The sequence below is a fragment of the Pristis pectinata genome, chromosome 34 (assembly GCF_009764475.1).
Source record: "Pristis pectinata isolate sPriPec2 chromosome 34, sPriPec2.1.pri, whole genome shotgun sequence".
Taxonomy (NCBI): Eukaryota; Metazoa; Chordata; class Chondrichthyes; order Rhinopristiformes; family Pristidae; genus Pristis; species Pristis pectinata.
In genome coordinates this window covers 12,861,708-12,881,624 of record NC_067438.1, presented here as the reverse complement: position 1 = coordinate 12,881,624, position 19,917 = coordinate 12,861,708, and the positions used below count along the sequence as shown (strand labels likewise).

Sequence of the window (19,917 nt, the reverse complement as noted above, 5' to 3'; positions counted from 1 at the left end):
ATTATAATGCTGCCCTCAGTGGTGATTTGCCTGAATATTATTAAACAAGCGGAAGCCTTACTGAACTGCATTATTTTGTTGTGAACAGTCGAGGCGCGGAGTAAAACAAAGTACCGGGATGCACTGTGATGGCGGTCTGTTGGTTGATAAACGTGGAGAGAGTGACGGGTCGAGGAACATTAACAACTGGTTTACGTCGATTACCTGAACACCAGATGCAAACAGGGACATTATTAGTTCCTGCCGTGTGCAGCAAACATTGGTTGAGGAGACCCCTGCCCCATTTCTCCACTCCTTTTAAACTCCCAGGACCCCCGTTTCCCGCGCTCCCTTGAATTCACCGAGACCCCGTTCCCTTCCGCGCTTCCTCTCAACTCACCAGGTTCTCGATCCCCGCGATCCTTTTGTACTCTGACAATTCACTGGAAAGTTTATGACACCATTGTGCAGCATCGAAAAAGAAGTGATTGTATTTGTGCCTTGGGTGGAGAAGCAATATCCAGTCATCCGGAAAATCCACATGTCCCGAGCCACCGAAATCCCGAGGATGCCGAATTACCAAAAGGTGCTATAATTTTCTGCCCTGCAACATATCCATTCGACCTTGAATCAGAACAAGGTCACGTTGATGGATTGTTTGCACACACTGTTGCCTGCTCCGAACTCCACATTAGTTACAAAGCCTGTCCAGCACTGACATCCAGACAATGTCATAAACCAACAGCGAATCAGGCGCCGGGAGTTTAAGAAAAGGCCCAATACAATTGGCTGTCCCCATCCACCCTCCCCCCACTCCCCCCCCCCCCCCCTCCCACCGTGTGTTCAGAAACGTGTGTCCCCTGTTCTCCACTTCAGCCGGAAACTCACCCGGGCGGTTGGCATTTGGGAATGGACAGGCTGAAACACGAGGCAGCTCCCACTACTGTCGGAAGCAGTTACTGATTCGTTCCTTCTCCCAGGGAAGTGCCGTTGGTTTTAAAGTGCGAAAGGCAGGGCTTCACCCTGACCAGTGGACCTTCACTTCATTGTACAGTAAGTCCGTGCAGTGACACAATGATTAGCTGCATCTGATCGTATGAGGGTGAAACCGCGCTCTGTTTAAAAGCAAGAACTGTGTTCACTTGATTCTCACCCTGTTTTCTGGCACATATTTTACTCATTACTGCCCTCCGCTGATTTCATGTTGCTCACTGTCACCCTATCTGTGCCTCTCATAATGTTGTGTGTCTCTCCTCCCCTCCTCCCCTCTCCTCCTGCCCTCCCCTCCCCTCCTCTCCCCTTCCCACCTCCTCCCCTACTCTCCGCTTCCCACCACCTGCCCTCACCAATCCCCTCCCCATCCCTCCCCCTCCTCCTCGTCCTCCTCAGCTGCTCCCACCTCACCCATACCCCCTCCCTTCCTCCCCCCTCCCGCTCCCCCTCTCCCCACACCCCTCCCCTTCCTCCATCCCCTCCCCTTTATCTCCTCCCATCCCTCTTCCCTCCAACCCCTCCCCTCCCGCTCCCCTTCACCTCCATCCCCTCACTCCTCCTCCACCTCCACTCCTCCTGCCCTTCCTGTTCCCCACCTCCTCCTCTTCAACCTCCTGCCCCCTCCCCTCACCCTCCCCTTCCCCTCCCTCCCCCTCCTCCACACTCCTCCCCTTCCCCTCATTCTCACCCCTCCTCCACCACACCTGCTCCCACCTCCCCATACCCCTCCACTCGTCCCCTCTCCCTCTCCCTTCCCTTCATCCCCTCCCCTTCCCCTCCCTCCACACCCTCTCCCCTCCCCCTCCATCACCTCCTCCTCACCGCACTCCATCCCCTACCCCCACCCTGCCTTAACCTCCCTCCCTCCCCTACCCCCACTTCCTACACCTCCCCCCTGCCAGCCTCCTCCTCTTCATCTCATTCCTCCCTCCCTGCCCTCCCACCTTACCCACACCCCATCCCTCCCTCCCTCACCTTCTCCCCCTCCCTCCCCTTGTCCTCGCCCTCGCCTCCCTCGCCCCCTCCTCCTCTCATCCCCTACTTCCCCCTCCCTAAACACCCCATTCCCTCCTTAACCTCCCACCCTCACTCCCCATCCCACCTTTCCTCCCTGCCCTCCCCTCCCTCCCGTATGCTCCCTCTCCCTCATTCCCTACCCTCTCTCCCAACCTTCCACCTCCCTCCCTCCCCCTTCCCTCCCTCCCCTTCCCTCCCCTCTCCCCTCCTCCTCCTCCCCTCTCTCCCCTCCTCCTCCCTCTCTCCCCTCCTCCTCCCTCCCCTCCCCTCCTCCTCCCTCCCTCCCCACCCCCTCCATCCCTCCCCTCCACCTCCCGCCCTCCTCTCATCCTCCTTCCCTCCCACCCCTCCTCCCTCCCTCCCCTCCTCCTCCCTCCCTCCTCCTTCTCCCTCCTCTGCTCCTCTCTCCCTCCACCTCCTCCCTCACCTCCTCCCCCTTCCTCCCTCCCTCCTCCTGCCCATCCTCCTTCCCCGCTTCCTCCCTCCCTCCCCCTCATCCTCCCCCACACTCCCTCCCCCTCATTCCTCCCTCCCTGCCCTCCCACACCCACACCCCATCCCTCCCTCCCTCCCCTTCTCCCCCTCCCTCCCCTTCTCCTCCTCGCCCTCGCCTCCCTTGCCCCCTCCTCCTCTCATCCCCTACTTCGCCCTCCCTAAACACCCCATTCCCTCCTGAACCTCCCACCCTCACTCCCCATCCCACCTTTCCTCCCTGCCCTCTCTCCTCCTCCCTCCCTCCCTCCCCTCCTCCTCCCTCCCTCCCCTCCTCCTCCCTCCCTCCCCTCCTCCTCCCTCCCTCCCCTCCTCCTCCCTCCCTCCTCCTTCTCCCTCCTCTGCTCCTCTCTCCCTCCACCTCCCCTTCCTCCCTCCCTCCCTCCTCCTCCCCATCCACCTGTCCCCGTCCCCATCCTCCCTCCCCTATACTCCCCACTCCCTCATTCCCTATCCTTGCCCCCTCCCCTCCCCCTTACTCCCCATCCCTCCACCTTTCCCTCCCCTACCCTCCCTCTCCCTCTGCCTCACACTACCTCCCCCTCCCCCTCATCCTGGCCCCTCCCCCTCCTTCCAGTCTCTCCCTCCTTCTGCCCTTCCCCTTCTCCCTCACCCTCTCTCTTCCCCTCCCCAACTCCCCTCCCTGTCTCTGCTTCCCCATCCCCCCTCCCCTCCCCTCCCCTCCCCTCCCCTCTCCACTCTCCCTTCCCCATCTCCCCTCCCTCTCTCCCCTCCTGTCCCTCTCCGCTCCCCTCCCCTCCTTCCACCCTGCCCTCCTCCCTACACACATCCCCTTCCCCTCCCCCTCTCTCCCCTCCCCACTCCCAAACCTCACCCCACCCTCCTCCCTCTCCACCTATCGTACTTCCTCCTCCTCTCCCTCCCTCCCTCCCTGACATCCCACCACTCCCCCTCTCATCCCCCTCCCTCCCCGTCCACTCCCCCTCCTCTCCCACTACCTCCTCCTCCTACCCACATCCCCAACCCCCCTACTCCCTCCCCCTCCACCACTACCTCTGCCCTCCTCCCTTTCCTCCTCCTCCCCTCCGCCTCCCCGTACCCCTCCTCCTCCCATCATTCTTCCCCTCCTCCCCCCCAATCTTCCCTCCCTCCCCTCCTCCCCTCACCTCCCTCGGCCCCTCCACCCTTCTCATCCCCTCCTTCCTCCCTCCCTCCCTACACACCCCCTTAACCTCCCTTCCTCCCTCCCCCACTGCTTCCCCGTCCCCCTCGCCATCCCCCTTGACTCCTTCCCCTCCCTTCCCTCCCCATAATCCCCTCCCTCATTCCCTACTATCGCCCCTCCTCCCCACTTCCTCCCTTCGCCCTGTCCCTCTCTCCCTCCTCCACCCCCTCCCTCCCTGCCCCTCCCACTCCCTCCCTCCTCCTCCCCCTCTCCCCACTTTCTCTCTAACTCCTCCTTCCCCCTCGTCCTCACCCCTCCTCCTCCTCGACCCATCTTCCCCCTCACTCAGCCCCCATTCCCGCTCCCCCTCCTCTTCCTGCCACCTCCTCTTGCACTCCCCTCCTCTTCCCCTCATCCTTCCCTCCCCTCCTCCGCCCCTGCCCCTTTCCACCATCACCTCCTCCCCACGTGCTCATCCCCTCCCCCCTCTCTCTTCATATCATATTCCAAGAAAAAGGTTATGAAAAGTTATGAATAAAATAAAAGCAAAAGGGAGGGCACACAAGGAAGCAGAAAACAGAAGACTGGGAAACTTTTGAAAACTTACAGAAAGAAACTAAGAAGGTCATTCGGAAAGAGAAGATGAATTATGAAAGCAAATTGGCAGGTAATATACAAAAGGATACGAAGAGTTTTTTTAAATACATAAAGAGTAAAGGAGAGACATGGGTTGATATAGGACCATTTGAAAACGGTGCGGGAGAGATTATAATGGATGATCAAGAGATGGCAGAGGAGCTAAATGAGTATTTTGCATCAGTCTTCACTGTGGAGGACATCAGCAATATAGCTGATAGTCAGGAGTCTCAGGGGATAGAACTGAGTTCAGTCAAGATTACCAGAGAGAAGGTGCTCGGGAAGCTAAATGGTCTAAGGACAGATAAGTCTCCCGGACCGGATGAAGTGCACCCTTGGGTTCTGAAGGAAGTGGCTTCAGAGATTGTGGAGGCATTGGTGATAATTTTCCAGGCATCAATAGACTCCAGCATGGTTCCGGAGGACTGGAAGGTCCCAACTGTAGTTCTGCTATAGAAGAAAGTTTGAAGGCAGCATAAGGGAAATTACAGACCTATTGGTCTGACATTGGTGGTTGGAAAGTTATTGGAGTCTATCCTCAAGGATGAGGTTACGGAATACCTAGAGGTGCATGACAAGATAGGTCCAAGCCAGCATGGTTTCATGGTGGAGATCCTGCCTGACTGACCTATTGGAGTTTTTTGAGGAAATCTCAGGCAGGATGGATAAGGGAGATGCTGTGGATGTTGTGTATTTAGATTTTCAAAAGGTCTTCGACAAAGTGCCACACAAGACGCTGCTTAATAAAATGAGAGCTCATGGAATTACAGGAAGGATATTAGAACGGGTGGAGCATTGGCTGGTCGGCAGAAAGCAAAGGGTGGGAATAAAGGGATCCTGTTCTGGTCGGCTACCAGCCACCAGCGGTGTTCCACAAGGGTCGGTATTGGGGCCACTTCTTTTTACACTGTATATCGATGATTTAGATTATGGCGTAAATGGTTTTGTGGCTAAGTTTGCAGATGACACCAAGATAGGTGGAGGAGTAGGGAGTATTGAAGAAACAGGAGGTTGCAGAGAGACTTAGACAGTTTAGGAGAATGGGCAAAGAACTGGCAGATGAGATTCAATGTTGAGAAATGTGCTGTTGTACACTTTGGAAACAGAAATAAACGGGCAGATTATTAGAAACATAGAAAACCTCCAGCACAATTCAGGCCCTTCGGCCCACAAAGCTGTGCCGAACATGTCCCTACCCTAGAAATTAATCGGTTTACCGATTATTTTCTAAGCTTCATGTACCTATCCAAAAGTCTATTAAAAGACTCTATCATATCCGCCTCCACCACCGTTGCTGGCAGCCCGTTCCACGCACTCACCACTCTCTGAGTAAAAAACTTACCCCTGACAGCTCCTACATACATAATCCCTAGAACCTTAAACCGGTGTTCACTTGTGGCAACCATTTCAGCCCTGGGTAATAGCACCTGACTATCCGCACGATCACTCTCCCCTCCACCCTCCCCCTCCCCTCCCCCCTCACCCTTTCTCTCCCCACCCCCTCTCTCCCCCACTCCATCCCCACCCCTCCCCCTCCAAATGCCCTCCCCACTCCCCCTCCCTCCACCTCCACACCCTCCAACTCCCTCCCCTCCCCCTGCCCCCCTGCCTCCATCCCCCACCCTCCGTCTCCCCTCCCTCCCTCATCCTCCCCCTCCCCTGCCCCTCCAACTCCACCTTCCCCTCCTCCTCACCCCTCCTCTTCCTTGAACCCTCTTCGCTCCTCCCTCAGCCCCCACTCCCCCTTCCCCTCATCTTCCCCTCCTCTCTGCCTCCCCTCGCCTCTTTCTGCCCTCCCCTCCTCCCCACACGCTCATCCCCTCCCCCCTCTCTCTTCATATCAGCCCACCCCCAGTTAAGGACCTTAATTTCTGGTCTTTGTCCTTCATAACTCCCCAAACATATACAGAGTTATTATCATTGTCTCCAAAATATTCTCCTGCTGACATTTCAGGCGATTGCTATGTTCCCAAGGGCGAGGTCTCACACCGCCCCTTGTACGGTTGGGCTAACTATGTCCTGGCTCAGAAAGCTCTCCAGGATGCACTTTAAAATGTCTGCCCCTTCCGCACCTTTCATACATGGGTGGCACAGTGATGCTGCTTGTAGCGCCTCTGCCTTGAAGTGCCAGAGACCCAGGTTCAGTCCTGCCCTCGGGGGTTGTCTGTGTGGAGTTTGCATGTTCTCCCTGTAACCGGGTGCTCTAGTTCCCTCCCACCGTGGGTGTTGGTCAGTCAGTTGGCCTCTGTAAATTGTCCCCAGTGTGTATGTGGGGTGTTTGGAGGAGGGGGATGAAAATTTGGTAATTGGTTTGGTAATTTCAGATGTCCCGAGACAGAGTGAAAAGCTTTTGTTTGTGCGCCGTCCAGACAGATCTAGCTGGGACATCGAGCTGGGACAAATTGGAAAAAAAACAGAATACAGAATCTAGTGTTACAGGTACAGAGAAAATGCAGTGCAGGTAGAGAAAGAAAAATAGAAAAAAATAGAAAACATAGAAAAACTACAGCACAATTCAGGCCCTTCGGCCCACAAAGCTGTGCCGAAAATGTCCCTGCCTTAGAAATTACTAAGTTTACCCATAGCCCTCTGTTTTTCTAAGCTCCATGTACTTATCCAAAAGTCTCGTAAAAGACCCTATCGTATCCGCCTCCACCACCGTTGCTGGCAGCCCGTTCCACGCACTCACCACTCTCTGAGTAAAACACTTACCCCTGACACCTCCTCTGTACCTACTCCCCAGCACCTTAAACCTGTGTCCTCTTGTGGCAACCATTTCAGCCCTGGGAAAAAGCCTCTGACTATCAACACGATCAATGCCTCTCATCATCTTCTACACCTCTATCAGGTCCACCCTCATCGTCCGTCGCTCCAAGGAGAAAAGACTGTGATCCCTCAACCTGTTTTCGTATGACATGCTCCCCAATCCAGGTAGCATACTTGTAAATCTCTTCTGCACCATTTCTATGGCTTCTCCATCCTTCCTGAAACGAGGCGACCAGAGCTGAGCACAGTACTCCAAGTGAAGTCTGACCAGGGTCCTATATAAATCGTTGGAAAGATTGTAAAAGCAAATACAATGTGCAATAATCCACATTAAAATAGTGTGAGGTCAGGAAACAAAATCAAAATTAATACTAACTGCAAGGAATGCACCAGGACAGAATGATGTTTAAAACTTGCAGGATGTGCAAGTCCAAAATGTAATTTAAATGGTGAGACTGTGGGTGCAGATTGTGTAGGATGCAGACAGACAGGCTGGGATGTAGCAAATAATCACATTCAATCTACCAGGAGCATGCTGACATGTAAAGTAGGCCCAGGACACTGGTTCATAGACAGAGAGGCTTGGCAGTGTAAATGACAACAAACAGTCCATTGGAATGTCCTCCTGAAGACAACAAAGACATAGCATTGAAGTTGATGTTGCAGGAGCATTTATGACAACACAGATGGAGATAGGAAACATTTACTATGGCCTCTTGCTTCTAGGTATTGGTATTGGTTTATTACTGTCACTTGTACTGAGGTACAGTGAAAAACTTGTCATGCATACCGATCATACAGGTCAATTGATTACACAGTGCAGTTACGTTGAGTTAGTACAAAGTACATTGAGGTAGTACTGGTAAAAACAATAACAGTACAGAGTAAAGTGTCACAGCTACAGAGAAAGTGCATTGCATGTAGACAATAAGGTGCAAGGTCATAACAAGGCAGATTGTGAGGTCAAGAGTCCATCTCATTGTATAAGAGAACCGTTCAATCGTCTTATCACCGTGGGTTAGAAGCTGGCCTTGAGCCTGGTGGTATGTGCCATTAGGCTCCTTATCTTCTGCCTGATGGGAGAGGGGAGAAGAGAGAATGAACCAGGTGGGTGGGGTCTTTGATTATGCTGCCTGCTTCACCAAGGCAGCGAGAGCTATAAACAGAGTCCATGGAGGGGAGGCTGGTTTCCATGACGCGCTGGGGTGCGTCCACAACTCTGTGCAGTTTCTTGCGGTCCTGAGCAGAACAGTTGCCAAACCAAGCTGTGATGCATCCAGATAGGGTGCTTTCTATGGTGCATTGATAAAAGTTGGTGAGTGTCAAAGGGGACATGCCAAATTTCTTTAGCCTCCTGGGGAAGTAGAGGCGCTGGTGAGCTTTCTTGGCCGTGGCTTCTACGTGATTTGACCAGGACAGGCTGTTGGTGATGTGGACAGGCTATTGAGCAGCTACAGGATGGAAAAGATATTAAAGGAGCGTAGATTTGTTCTTAAAACAATAAACACCTTCGAGAATGTGGGATGGGGTGAAATGTCCGTGAACGGAGATGGTCAGCAGAGGAAATGTGGCTGCCAATAACAAGACTGTTGAGTACAAACGAGCTGTGGAGAGTTGAATGAAAGGCACGGTTTCTTCTGATTGGGGACTGAGTAGTGGCCGCGGTCTCATCTGGGGTTGGTCAAGAAGTGATAAATGTTTGTACGTTGGTCAGGAAAATGTTCATCGATGGATTGGATGATACAGGTCACATGTGACTATGCAGTAAACCTCTGCTGATCCAGCACGCCCCATACTTTGGTGGTGACACACTGGATTCTGGACCATTGGATGCTTTTCTGCTGAATACTCCCATGCACCTTCAGTTGGCATTTTCAGACATTACACGGTACTATAATACATTTCCCAGTGAACCCTCTGAGTTTCAAGGGAGTTCAGGAAACGGGGGCTCAGTGAGTTTCAAGGGAACACAGGGGACATCATCCGGAGAGCAAGGTGCTGAATACCCGAGGTTTCCCAATAATTGGATGGAATCAGAAAGTTTCTGTAATTTCTGAATGTTGTTATTTTATGTCTGCACAGAGCTCCAAGCAATATCTGCGGCTTCAGAAAACATTGCAGGACAGGAAAAGGCTCTTGGATCCATCGTGTCTGCACCGACCATCATGCGAATCCCAACATGGTCTCCCCGATCTGTGTCTCTCATAATTCAGTATGTCACTCTTCACCTGTCCCATTCCCTCCTCCCCTCTCCCTCACATCTCTCCCGCCTCCCCACACCCATCCGCACTCCCCTCGCCACTCACCCAACACTACCCCCTCCCCATCACCATGCTCCCCCTCTCCCTCATCCCTCAACCACACACCTTCACCCTCCCCTCCCCCTCCCTCACCACTCCCTCTCCCTCCCCACTCCCGTCCCCACTCCACACTCCCCATTCACTACCCCTCCCTATTCCCCTCCCCTCCTGAATCAACCCCCACACCCCTGCGCTCACCACTCACCTCCCACACTCCCCTCAACCCCACGCCCCCTCACCCCAACTCTGCACACCCACACTTCCCACTCCCCGTCACCCCCTCAACCCCACACCCTTCTCCTCACCCCCACAACCCCTCACCCACCACTCTCCCCCTCACAACCAACTACCCCTTCAACCCCCATTCCCGCCTCACCCCTCACCACCCACGCACCCTCCCACACTCCCCCTCCCCCTTCCCCTTCCCCCAGCCACTCACCCCCCCCACTGTCCCTCCACACTAACCACTCCCGTCCTCCATTTCCTCCCTCCTTCATGCACTCCCCCTCCCCCTCCAGGCACTCCCCCTCCCCCTCCACTTACTCCCCCTCCCCCTCCACTTACTCCCCCTTCCCCCCTCCCCCCTCCCCCTCCCCCTCCCCCTCCCCCTCTACTTACTCCCCCTTCCATTTACTCCCTCTTCATCTCCTCCATGGTGACCATGCAGACCATGATGCGAATACAACTAATTCAATCTGCCTGTACATAGTCTGCATCTCTCTCTCTCTGCCTGTAAATGGTCTGCATCTCTCTCTCTGCCTGTATATGTTCTGCTTCTCTCTCTCTGCCTCGACATGGCCTGCATCTCCTTCTCTGCCTTTACATGGTCTGGATCTCCCTCTGCCTGTACAAGGTCTGCATCTCCCTCTCTGCCTGTACAAGGTCTGCATCTCCCTCTCTGCCTGTACAAGGTCTGCATCTCCCTCTCTGCCTGTACAAGGTCTGCATCTCCCTCTCTGCCTGTACAAGGTCTGCATCTCCCTCTCTGCCTGTACAAGGTCTCCATCTCTCTCTGCATGTACAAGGTCTTCATCTCTCTCTCTCTCTCTCTCTCTCTCTCTGTGTGCCTGTACAGGGTTTTCATCTCTCTCTCTCTGCCTGTACATGGTCTGCATCTCTCTCTCTCTCTCCCTGTACATTGTCTGCAACTCTCTCTCTGCCTGTACATGGTCTGCACCTCTCTGCCTGTACATGGTCTGCACCTCTCTGCCTGTATATGGTCTGCATCTCTCTCTCTTTGCCTGTACATGGTTTGGATATCTCTCTTTGCCTGTACATGATCTGCATCTCTCTTTGCCTGTACATGGTCTGCATGTTTCTCTGCCTGTACATGGTGTGTATCATTTTCTGCGTGTACATGGTCTGCACCTCTCTCACTCTACATGTACTTGGCCATCATCTCTCTCTGCCTGTACATGGTCTGCATCTCTCTCTGCCGTGCCTTTTCAAGCGGCTGAGGAAATGACCTTTAAACTTTACTATCGTATCTGCTTCCACTTACTTGAAACTCGGCTAACGACTGTGGGTGCGGAGAGCGAGTCCTCTCCCACAACTCTGCGGCAGGCTTGTTATCGCCTTCTACTGTACAGGATGTGCATCGCTCTCATTTCCTTCAATGGTTCGATGTTATTGAGGCCAATGTCACTGTTTCTCGGAAAGTCTCTTCGTGTAGAAGAACGAAACTGATGAATGAAACAGAAAGCGAATCTGCAGAACTGCGACCCAGTCTGCTGCGGAGCGGGAACCCACTGCAGCCCTTGCACAGCTCCGGGACATCCTTCCCCTGCACATATCCCCACTTGCATCGGTGTCATCTCCAGGATCTGTCGAAAGAGCCTCGGCTCATCTGAGCTCTCAGGACGGGGCTTTTAGTCAGCCCAATGAGGTTCCGAGCCTGACCGACGTGCTGAGAGTGCCGGAGGGGGCTGCCAGCGAGACCCTCCGTACCACCGACGAGCTGCAATCCCCCGTCAGCTGCAGACGGAGGCTTCATCTACCAGTGAGTGAGACAGGTTCATGTCCATCTGTTGAGTGCGAGTGAGGGTGCTTGTGAGGGTGTGTATCTCTTTGAGTGTCTGTGTATGGGGGTCTGTGAGGGTGTGTCTGTGTGTGTGGGTGTGTGGCTGCGTGGCTTTGTCTGTGTGTGTGTGTGTGTGTGTGTGTGGATGTGTGTGGGGTGTGTGTGTGAGGGTGTGTCTTTTGGGGGTGTCTGTGTGAGTGTGTCTGTGGGTGAGGGTGTGACTGTGTGGGGGTGTCTGGGTTTGTCTGTGTGTGAGGGCGTGGCTGAGGGTGTGTCTGTGAGGGGGTGTGTCTGTATATATGGGTGTGTGTCTGTGTGTCAGTGTGTGGGGTGTGTGTGTGTGTGAGTGAGTGAGTGAGTGAGAGAGAGAGAGAGAGAGAGAGAGACCAAGCCTGTCGTTAGTTTGAATGGATGTTCCCACTTGCGGGCGAGTTGAACAAACCAGCCCGTCACTTGTTCACTGACCGACGGTAAACGCTCAGTAACAATCTGCATCCCGTGGGTTTGTTGTAGTCAGCAGTGTTCATGTCATATTTAACATTATAATGCTGCTCTCAGTGGTGATTTGCCTGAATATTATTAAACAAGCGGAAGCCTTTCTCAACTGCATTATTTTGTTGTGAACAATCGAGGCGCGGAGTAAAACAAAGTACCGGGATGCACTGTGATGGCGGTCTGTTGGTTGATAAACATGGAGAGAGTGACGGGTCGAGGAACAGTAATAACTGGTTTACGTCGATTACCTGAACACCAGATGCAAACAGGAACATTATTAGTTCCTGCCGTGTGCAGCAGACATTGGTTGAGGGAACCGCTGCCCCGGGAGTCTCCGCCTCCACCACCGCCTCAGGCAGTGAGCGCCGGACTCCAACCATCCCCTGGTTGACAACAATCTTCCTGATTTCCCCATAAGACCTCTTACTGCTGCCATGGAGAGAAAAGTTTCTCACTGTCTACCCTATCTCTGCCTCTCAGAATTTTGTGTATCTTTCCCCCCTCCCTTCCCCCCTTCCCCCCCAGCCTCCACTCGGAAACAACGAACAGACTCAGACTATTCTGCCTCTCTTTATCGATTTAAATCTTCATCCCAGACAACATCCTGATGAATCTCCTCTGCACCCTCTCCAGAAGTCATGTCCTTCCTATCATGTGGTGACCAGAACTGCGCACAGAGGGCCATGTGGTGACGAGGATGTTGTGACCCTGTTTCACGATACAGATAGATTGAGTGAGTGGAAGACAACTTGGTAAATGGCGTTTAACATTTGAAAGTGTGAGGTCGTGCACTTCGTTGGGAGGAATCAGCGGGAAGGTTTTTATCCAAATGGGAAGCAACTGCAAGCGAGTGAAGCAGAGGATTTGGGTTTTACTGTGCGTGAATCACAATAAGGGCAGTCGGCAGGTGCATCAAGTAGATAAAACGGCAAATGACATTTCGTCCTGAATTGCAAAGGGGCTGGAGTTTAGAAATACGAAAGTTTTGTTCCAACTCTGCAGGGTGTTGTTGAGATAGGTGGGGCAGGCACGAGGGGCCTACTTTTTTTGTGTGCAAACGCTCAGAGGAGAAGGTTTCTAGATCTGAATGGATCGATCTCAGTGACATGAATACTGATTTTCCAATTTATCTCCATATTCTCAAATTCCCTGGATTCCCATCAGATCATAGCATTGTACAAAATTCCCTTGAATCCCATAAAAGCCTACAGCAGCACGGTAGTGTAGCGGTTAGCGGAACGCTGTTACAGCGCCAGCGACCGGGTTCAATTCCGGCCGCTGTCTGTAAGGAGTTTGTACGTTCTCCCCGTGTCTGTGTGGGTTTCCTCCGGGTGCTCCGGTTTCCTCCCACGTTCCAAAGACGTACGGGTTGTTAGGAAGTTGTGGGCGTGCTATGTTGGCGCCGGAGGCGTGGCGATACTTGTGGGTTGCCCCCAGAACACCCTACGCAAAAGATGCATTTCACTGTGTTTCGATGCGCATGTGACTGATAAAGAGATCTTATCTTATCTCCAACCGGACTGGACAGATTAGATGCAGAAAGGGCTCAGGACTAGTGTAACATCCTAAAGATGAGCTACATATAAATGAGATGAGGAGAAATTTCTTCTCCCAAGTGGTAGCTAGCCTGTCAGATTCTCAAGGCGTTGAATATTGTTTCGGGCGAGAAGATTCAAGACGCAAAGGGAGCGGCTGACTCCAGAACAGCCAGTGAGGAGGCAGCCCACTGCCGGCGTCACCGGTTACCGGGAGGAAATACATTGGCGCTGGTTTCGCCTCTCTCAGCCTGAGGCGCCAGGCTTCAACCGCCCAGATTAACACATCACCAGTAAGGTGGGCGGGATCTGATGGAGCTCTGGCCAGTGGCAAACTGAGGATGGGCTGAGTGAACACAGGGCCTTGAACACTGCAGCGCAGCAACAGGCCCTTCGGCCCACGATGTTGTGCTGAACCAATTAGTCATTAAATGCCTAACTAAACGAATTTTTTCTGCCTACATAATGTTCATATACCTGTGTTCTCTGGACATTCATGTGTTTGAGAGCCACTGAAACACCTCTGACCTATTTCCCTCCACCACCAGCCCAGGCAGCGCATTCCAGACACCCACCACCCGCGTAAGAAACTTGCCCCGCACATCTCCCTTGAACTGCCCCCCCCCCCCACCTCACCTTAAATCCAGGCCCTCTGGTATTAGAGATTTCGATCCTGGGAAAAAGATACCAGCTATCTACTCGATCTGGGCCTTTCATAATCTTATAAAGTTCGATCAGTTCTCCCCTCAGCCTCTGCCGCTCCAAAGAAAACAACCCAAGTTTGTCCAAACTCTTCTTATTGCACGTGCCCTCTAATCCAGGCAGCATCCTGGTGAACATCTTCTGAACCCTCTCCAAAACCTCCACATCTTTCCTGTAATGGGGCGACCAGAATTGAATGCAATAGTCCAGACACGGCCTAACTAGAGAAATATAAAGCTGCAAAGTAACTTCCTGACTCTTGAACCCAGTGCCTCAACTAATAAAGGCAAGTGTGCCATACGCCTTCTTTACCACCCTGTCAACCCCTGCAGCCACCAGGGAGCTGTGGACTTGGACCCCAAGATCCCTCTGTATATCAACACTAAAGATTACCAAGGCTTCCTTCTTCTTGACTCACCCTCTCTCGACATCCAAGGTTCCCTTACCTTGCTACCCTCGTCCTTCCTTCTGACTGGAACAGGCCTGTCCTGTACTCTGTGCAGTTCGGCTTTAAACACCCTCCCCATGTCAAATGTTGCCATGTCCATAAACAGCTGTTCCCAATTATCTCTCTTTTGTTCCTGCCTAATAAGATAAGATGAGATATGATTTCTTTATTAGTCACATGTACATCGAAACACACAGCCAAATGCATCTCTTGCGTAGTTTTCTGGGGGCAGCCTGCAAGTGTCGCCACACTTCCCGTGCCAACAGAGCATGTCCACAACTTACTAACCTTTGGAATGTGTGAGAAAACCAGAGCACCCCGAGGAAACCCACGCAGACACGGGGAGAACGTACAAACTCCTTACAGAAAGTGGCCGGATTTGAACCCGGGTTGCAGGCACTGTAAAGTGTTAAGGTAACCACTACAACATCCACAGGAGAAATCACCTTAAAAATCCCCATCCCACCTGGAAAGACCCCACCCACTAAAGAGTTACTCTCGTAATACTCTCGTAATGTGTCCTGCTCCAATTGAATATTCAACTGAGTGATTGTTTTCCATGCACAGAAACACACTTGGGGCAGGTGGCCAGACCCTTACCTTCAGTTCAGCCGAAGGTCTTGGTGTACTCATATCCCAGAGGCCAGCCAACTGCCCGGGACTAAGTGGGACCCTCTCACTGGTGGAAACCCTCATCTGTAACCGGGACTCAAGGTCGCACTGCTCAGGAACCTCACTGGAAATGCGCCTTGGTGAGACCAGACTGTGATATTAACAAGTTCATAGCACCAGTGTTTAACATCAATAAATTGCACACTGATGTGACAAAAACAAGCACTTTTACAGAAGGCTCCATCACTTGCAATTGATTGAGGTTAAACACTGGTGACATTAACTTGTTAATGGTGAATTTCCCTCTTCAGCTCATTTTAGATAGGGCTCACAGAGCATTAAGAGCTAAATCTGCTCCGGATCAAAAACCTCGGCCAGTAATACTGAGATTCCATTTTGTCAACGTCAAGGAACTCCTGATTCGTTCCGCTCGTTGACATGGAATGATTCAATTTAAACAATGGAATTTTCGAACGGTTGAAGATTACACCCCAGAAGTTATGAAAGAAAGGCTGACCTACAAACCAATTATGGCTCGTCTTTATCAAAGCAATTATCATCCTGCATTATTATTTCCAGCAAGGCTGCGAATCACACTGCCTGATAAATCTCGTAAATGGTTTGAATCTATTCAAGAAGCCGAGAATTTTCTTTTGAATCTGCTTTTAATTTTAGAAGCTAAGAAATTGCAGAAGAGACACAGTGTTTTTCGTTTGATTTACTACCTACTTGTTTTATCATCTAATTAATTTTTAGATTTAAACCTTTCTTTTTTCTTCTTTTAATATTTTTAATGTTTTGGTTTAATGACAATTAAGAATTTAACAAAATGACTGATCATTTGCTTTCTTTTCGAAATAATTATTAAACCGTATTTTTTAACTGTCGGCTGTTAACGCTTTTTGGCTCTGTTTCAATCTCACAACTATGTTGTGAGTTCGTTATCTCCGTTTGCATTATGTTGATCATTTTTAGAAAAAAACATGGGTGGTTTATATATTTTTTCAATTTGGACTATTGCCACCAATAGGACAGGGGTTAGTTCAGTTAGAGGGTAGCGTACTCGCTGCCTATTGGCCAGTTTTTGGGCTGTTGGGGAAGGGGGGTGGGGTAGTTTTTACGTTTTTTTCTTCTGGGCTAAACTACAAATTTTTCTGACTTGTCGTCTCATCCGTTTCCTCTTTGAATTTTTTTTTACTTCTTCCTGTTGGTAAGACTTGGAAACATCAAGATTAACCCTTTACATACCATATTTTTTTTGATCTGTTAAAATGGATAAGACTATTAATTTTATTTCATGGAATGTTAACAGCTTAAACAATCCACTTAAACGCAAGAAGATTTTTAAAGTTTTTCATAGATTAAATACTCAGATTATTTTCGTTCAGGAGACTCACATCAGGAAGAAAGATAATCAACATTTTTTTAGATCTTGGAGGGTCAACAGTTTCATTCAAATTTACAAGCAAAGGTGAAAGGACCGTCTATTTTTATAGACTCCTCAATTTTGTTTGTTCATTAGACTATATCAGACCCAAATTGTAGATTTTTATTAATTACTGGTCTACTTCATAATAAAACAGTTGTTATGGTTAATGATTATGCACCCAATGTAGATCACCCTGAATTTTTTAAACATCTATTTGCATTTTTTCCTAATTTAAATGAATACACTGTCATTATGGGTGGAGATTTTAACTAAACCCTTCCATGGATAGATCTGTGTCAAATCCTGCACTTCCAAACAAATCTGCTGTCTTTATTAATTCCTCTTTAGTTGAATCTGGCATTTTAGATGTTTGGAGATCTCTATACTCATATGATAAAGAATTTTCATTCTTTCTCATGTTTACCATAACTACTCGTGGATTGATTTTTTTTATATTGATGCTAGATTAGCTCCACTTACTATGGACTGTAAATACAATGCAATTGTCATTTCTGATCATGCACCATTGACTTTATCAAATTACCAGACGTATGCTTTGATGTTAGACAATGGCAATTTAATCCTTCTCTATTACAAGACTCCGATTTCATCCAATTTATCAAAGAACAGATTTCATTTTGCTTTTTAACTAATTTTACTGAAAAAATTCCCAGTGGGATAATATGGGATACTTTTAAAGCATCTATCCGTGGTCAAATTATTTTATATTCCGCTGGCTTGAAAAAACGAACTAATAATGAAATACGTATATTGGTTGACAGGATTAAAAAAATCAATAAAAAATTTTCTGATACTCCAAACCTGGAGCTTTTTAAAAAGGGAACAGAACTCCAAATACAACATAGTTTATTATTAACATCTTCAGTTGAAAATCTACTACTTAAAAATGAAAGTCAATTTTATATACATGGTGACATATCCGGTAAATTATTGACCAACCAGAACTTTCTGATTTCATTTAAGCGTTTTAAATAGTTCCAGAAATTTAGCCGAGACAGTGTTAGATTCGCAAACTCTATAAACAACGAGATCAAGTTTTCTCACTGTCAGTGTTAGATATAAAGCTGTGAGCTGCTGGATTGGTCATCCAGCCTCTGGATTAATAGTCTAGAACATGCTTGGTAGTTTTCTCTGGTGATTCGGAGGCTGAGGAGAGGACTGATAGCCTTAAGTAAAATTATGAAAGGCATAAATAAGATAGATAGAGTCTTTATTTTCCAGGGTGGTAACGTCAAATAGTAGAGGGCAAAGGTTTAAGGTGAGAGGGGAAAAGTTTAAAGGAGAGTGAGGAGGCAAGTAGCTTTGCACAGAAGGTGGTCGGTATATGGAACATGCTGCCAGGGAAAGTGAGAGAAACAGATAAAACAGCACCATTTCAGAAGGCTTCAGGCAGATAAATGAACAGGCGGGGAATAAACAGATAAAGACCATTTGCAGGCAGAGAGGATCAGTTTATTTGGCATCATGGTCAGCACAGATATGGTGGGCGGAATGGCCTGTTCCTGTGCTGTACCGTTCCCTGTTCTATATCACCGCCACACCAGCAAACTGAAGGGTTTCTGGAGAGCCTCAGTTCTGTGACAGGAATGGAAATCTGGCCGGGGATGTTCTGGGGACAACCGTGCACATATGTGGGGGAAGGTGCTCAGACCGATGAAAGGAATATTAGCCCGGAGATACGAAGGCCGTGTGCAGAGGAGAGGACGGGGAACTTGTTTCAGGGGTGGAATAACACCACGGTCGGTAACTGAGAGTGACCGGATCCGAGGAGACACAATGCCAGCCAGCACGGGGAACTGGAAGGGAGGTGTGGAGTTCAGACTGGTGCAGACGGGGGCCAAGGAAGTAACTGATGGATCTCACTGGCAAGATTAGCTGGAGAGTCTCTTACACTGCTGTTCAACCATGTACATGGAGACCCACTGCATGAGATACCCATCTCACTGTACACAGGGTCAGTGGTACTGATCACATTGTATATACAGACACTGATCTATTCATTTTAATGTACATAAGGAGTGAGACAATCATTGATTTGTGTATAATTTGCAGAATATGGATGATTGTATGAAATGTTACTAAATATACAAGATCCTGGGCAAAATAAACATCGGCACAGGGTAAAAGAGTGAGGAAGTCATGATGAAGTTTCATAAAACATTGGTTTGGCTACAATTGTGTCCAATTCTGGGGGAGACACTTTGGGAAAGATGTGAAGGCTATAGAGTGGGTGCAGAAGAAGTTTTCTAAAGTGATTCCAGGAATAAGGGACGTTGGTTAATGTGGACAGAATGTGGAGGCTGGGATGTTCTCCTTGGAATACAGCAGATTGGAAGCAGAAATGACAGAGGTAATTAAAACCATGAAGGGTAGAGAGAGGAAGCATTCCCATTGGTGGAGCAGCAGGAGCTGGGCACATACAACGAGGGAGCCTGGCAAACAAGCAATGTGGTTTTACACAGCAAGTGGTTGGTATCTGCAATACACCATCACGAGTGGGAGAAGAGACAGGCTCCATTCTAGTGACAAAAGGAGAGATGCAAAAATATTTGAAAGGAAGGGCAGAGTGGGTCGAAATGGATTGTTTCACAGAGGTAGTACAGACACAATGGGCTGAACAGCCTCCTTCCATACCGTAACCATTCTTTAATACTAGGACTCTCATTCCAATATTTGACATCACTTTCAATTAATACGATCAGAGATAGCAATTCCAATATGTATCAACACTCTGTTGCAATGAAGACCTTGAATCACACTGATCTGAATAAAAGTGAGACTCGGGGATTGTCAGCCACAACTTCCCTAAACCTGAGATTAACCAAGTTACCATTTTGTCACAATTTTCAGCAATTAACATTCATGTAAAGCTCCTATAATTTGACTTTCTTGGCATATTTGTGGTCCTGGACGAACAGATTTGAAGGACTATTATTGGCTGTTCACTTTTTTACATGGTACACAAAGTATGATACGCTTTTCAGTAAACTCTGTGAGCTTGAGGGGAGCGCAGGAAAGAGAAGCTGGTGATTTTAAGCTTGTATGCTTCAGGCCCGCACTGCAGACCCTGGCTCTGTCCACACATGCCCCATATTTGTGAGGGCTGTTGATTGGCACAACCCAAGCTGCAGGAGTGTGTGCTGAGGGACGCACTGAAGCTCAGTGTAGACAATGCAAAGCCTTTGTGGGGGAGGACCGCAGTCCAAGCTTCTTCTGTCATGGGGGACTACGTGCTGGGGATGGCGTAAAATCCTCTCAAAAACGACAAGCTCAGGAGCACTGAATGCTGCTCTGCAGACAGATAGTGCTCACAGTACAAACCTATAAAACTGATAACAGTGAATGT

At 49.7% G+C, this 19,917-nt stretch overlaps 1 protein-coding gene across 8 annotated transcripts in view; it reads left to right on the top strand.

Annotated features, from left to right (window-relative positions):
• Positions 1 to 19,917, top strand: part of LOC127585890 (uncharacterized) — a 75,939-nt gene that overhangs the window by 49,347 nt on the left and 6,675 nt on the right. The window contains exons 1-2 of one of the 8 annotated variants that reach the window (XM_052043607.1): positions 10,802 to 11,308; positions 12,350 to 12,557. The exons of 6 other annotated variants lie outside the window; for them this stretch is intronic. The gene's annotated coding sequence lies outside the window, so the exon portion shown is untranslated. Of the gene's footprint in view, positions 1 to 10,801; positions 11,309 to 12,349; positions 12,558 to 19,917 lie in introns of those variants that run through there. One more of the 8 variants, XM_052043605.1, reaches the window with a different exon arrangement.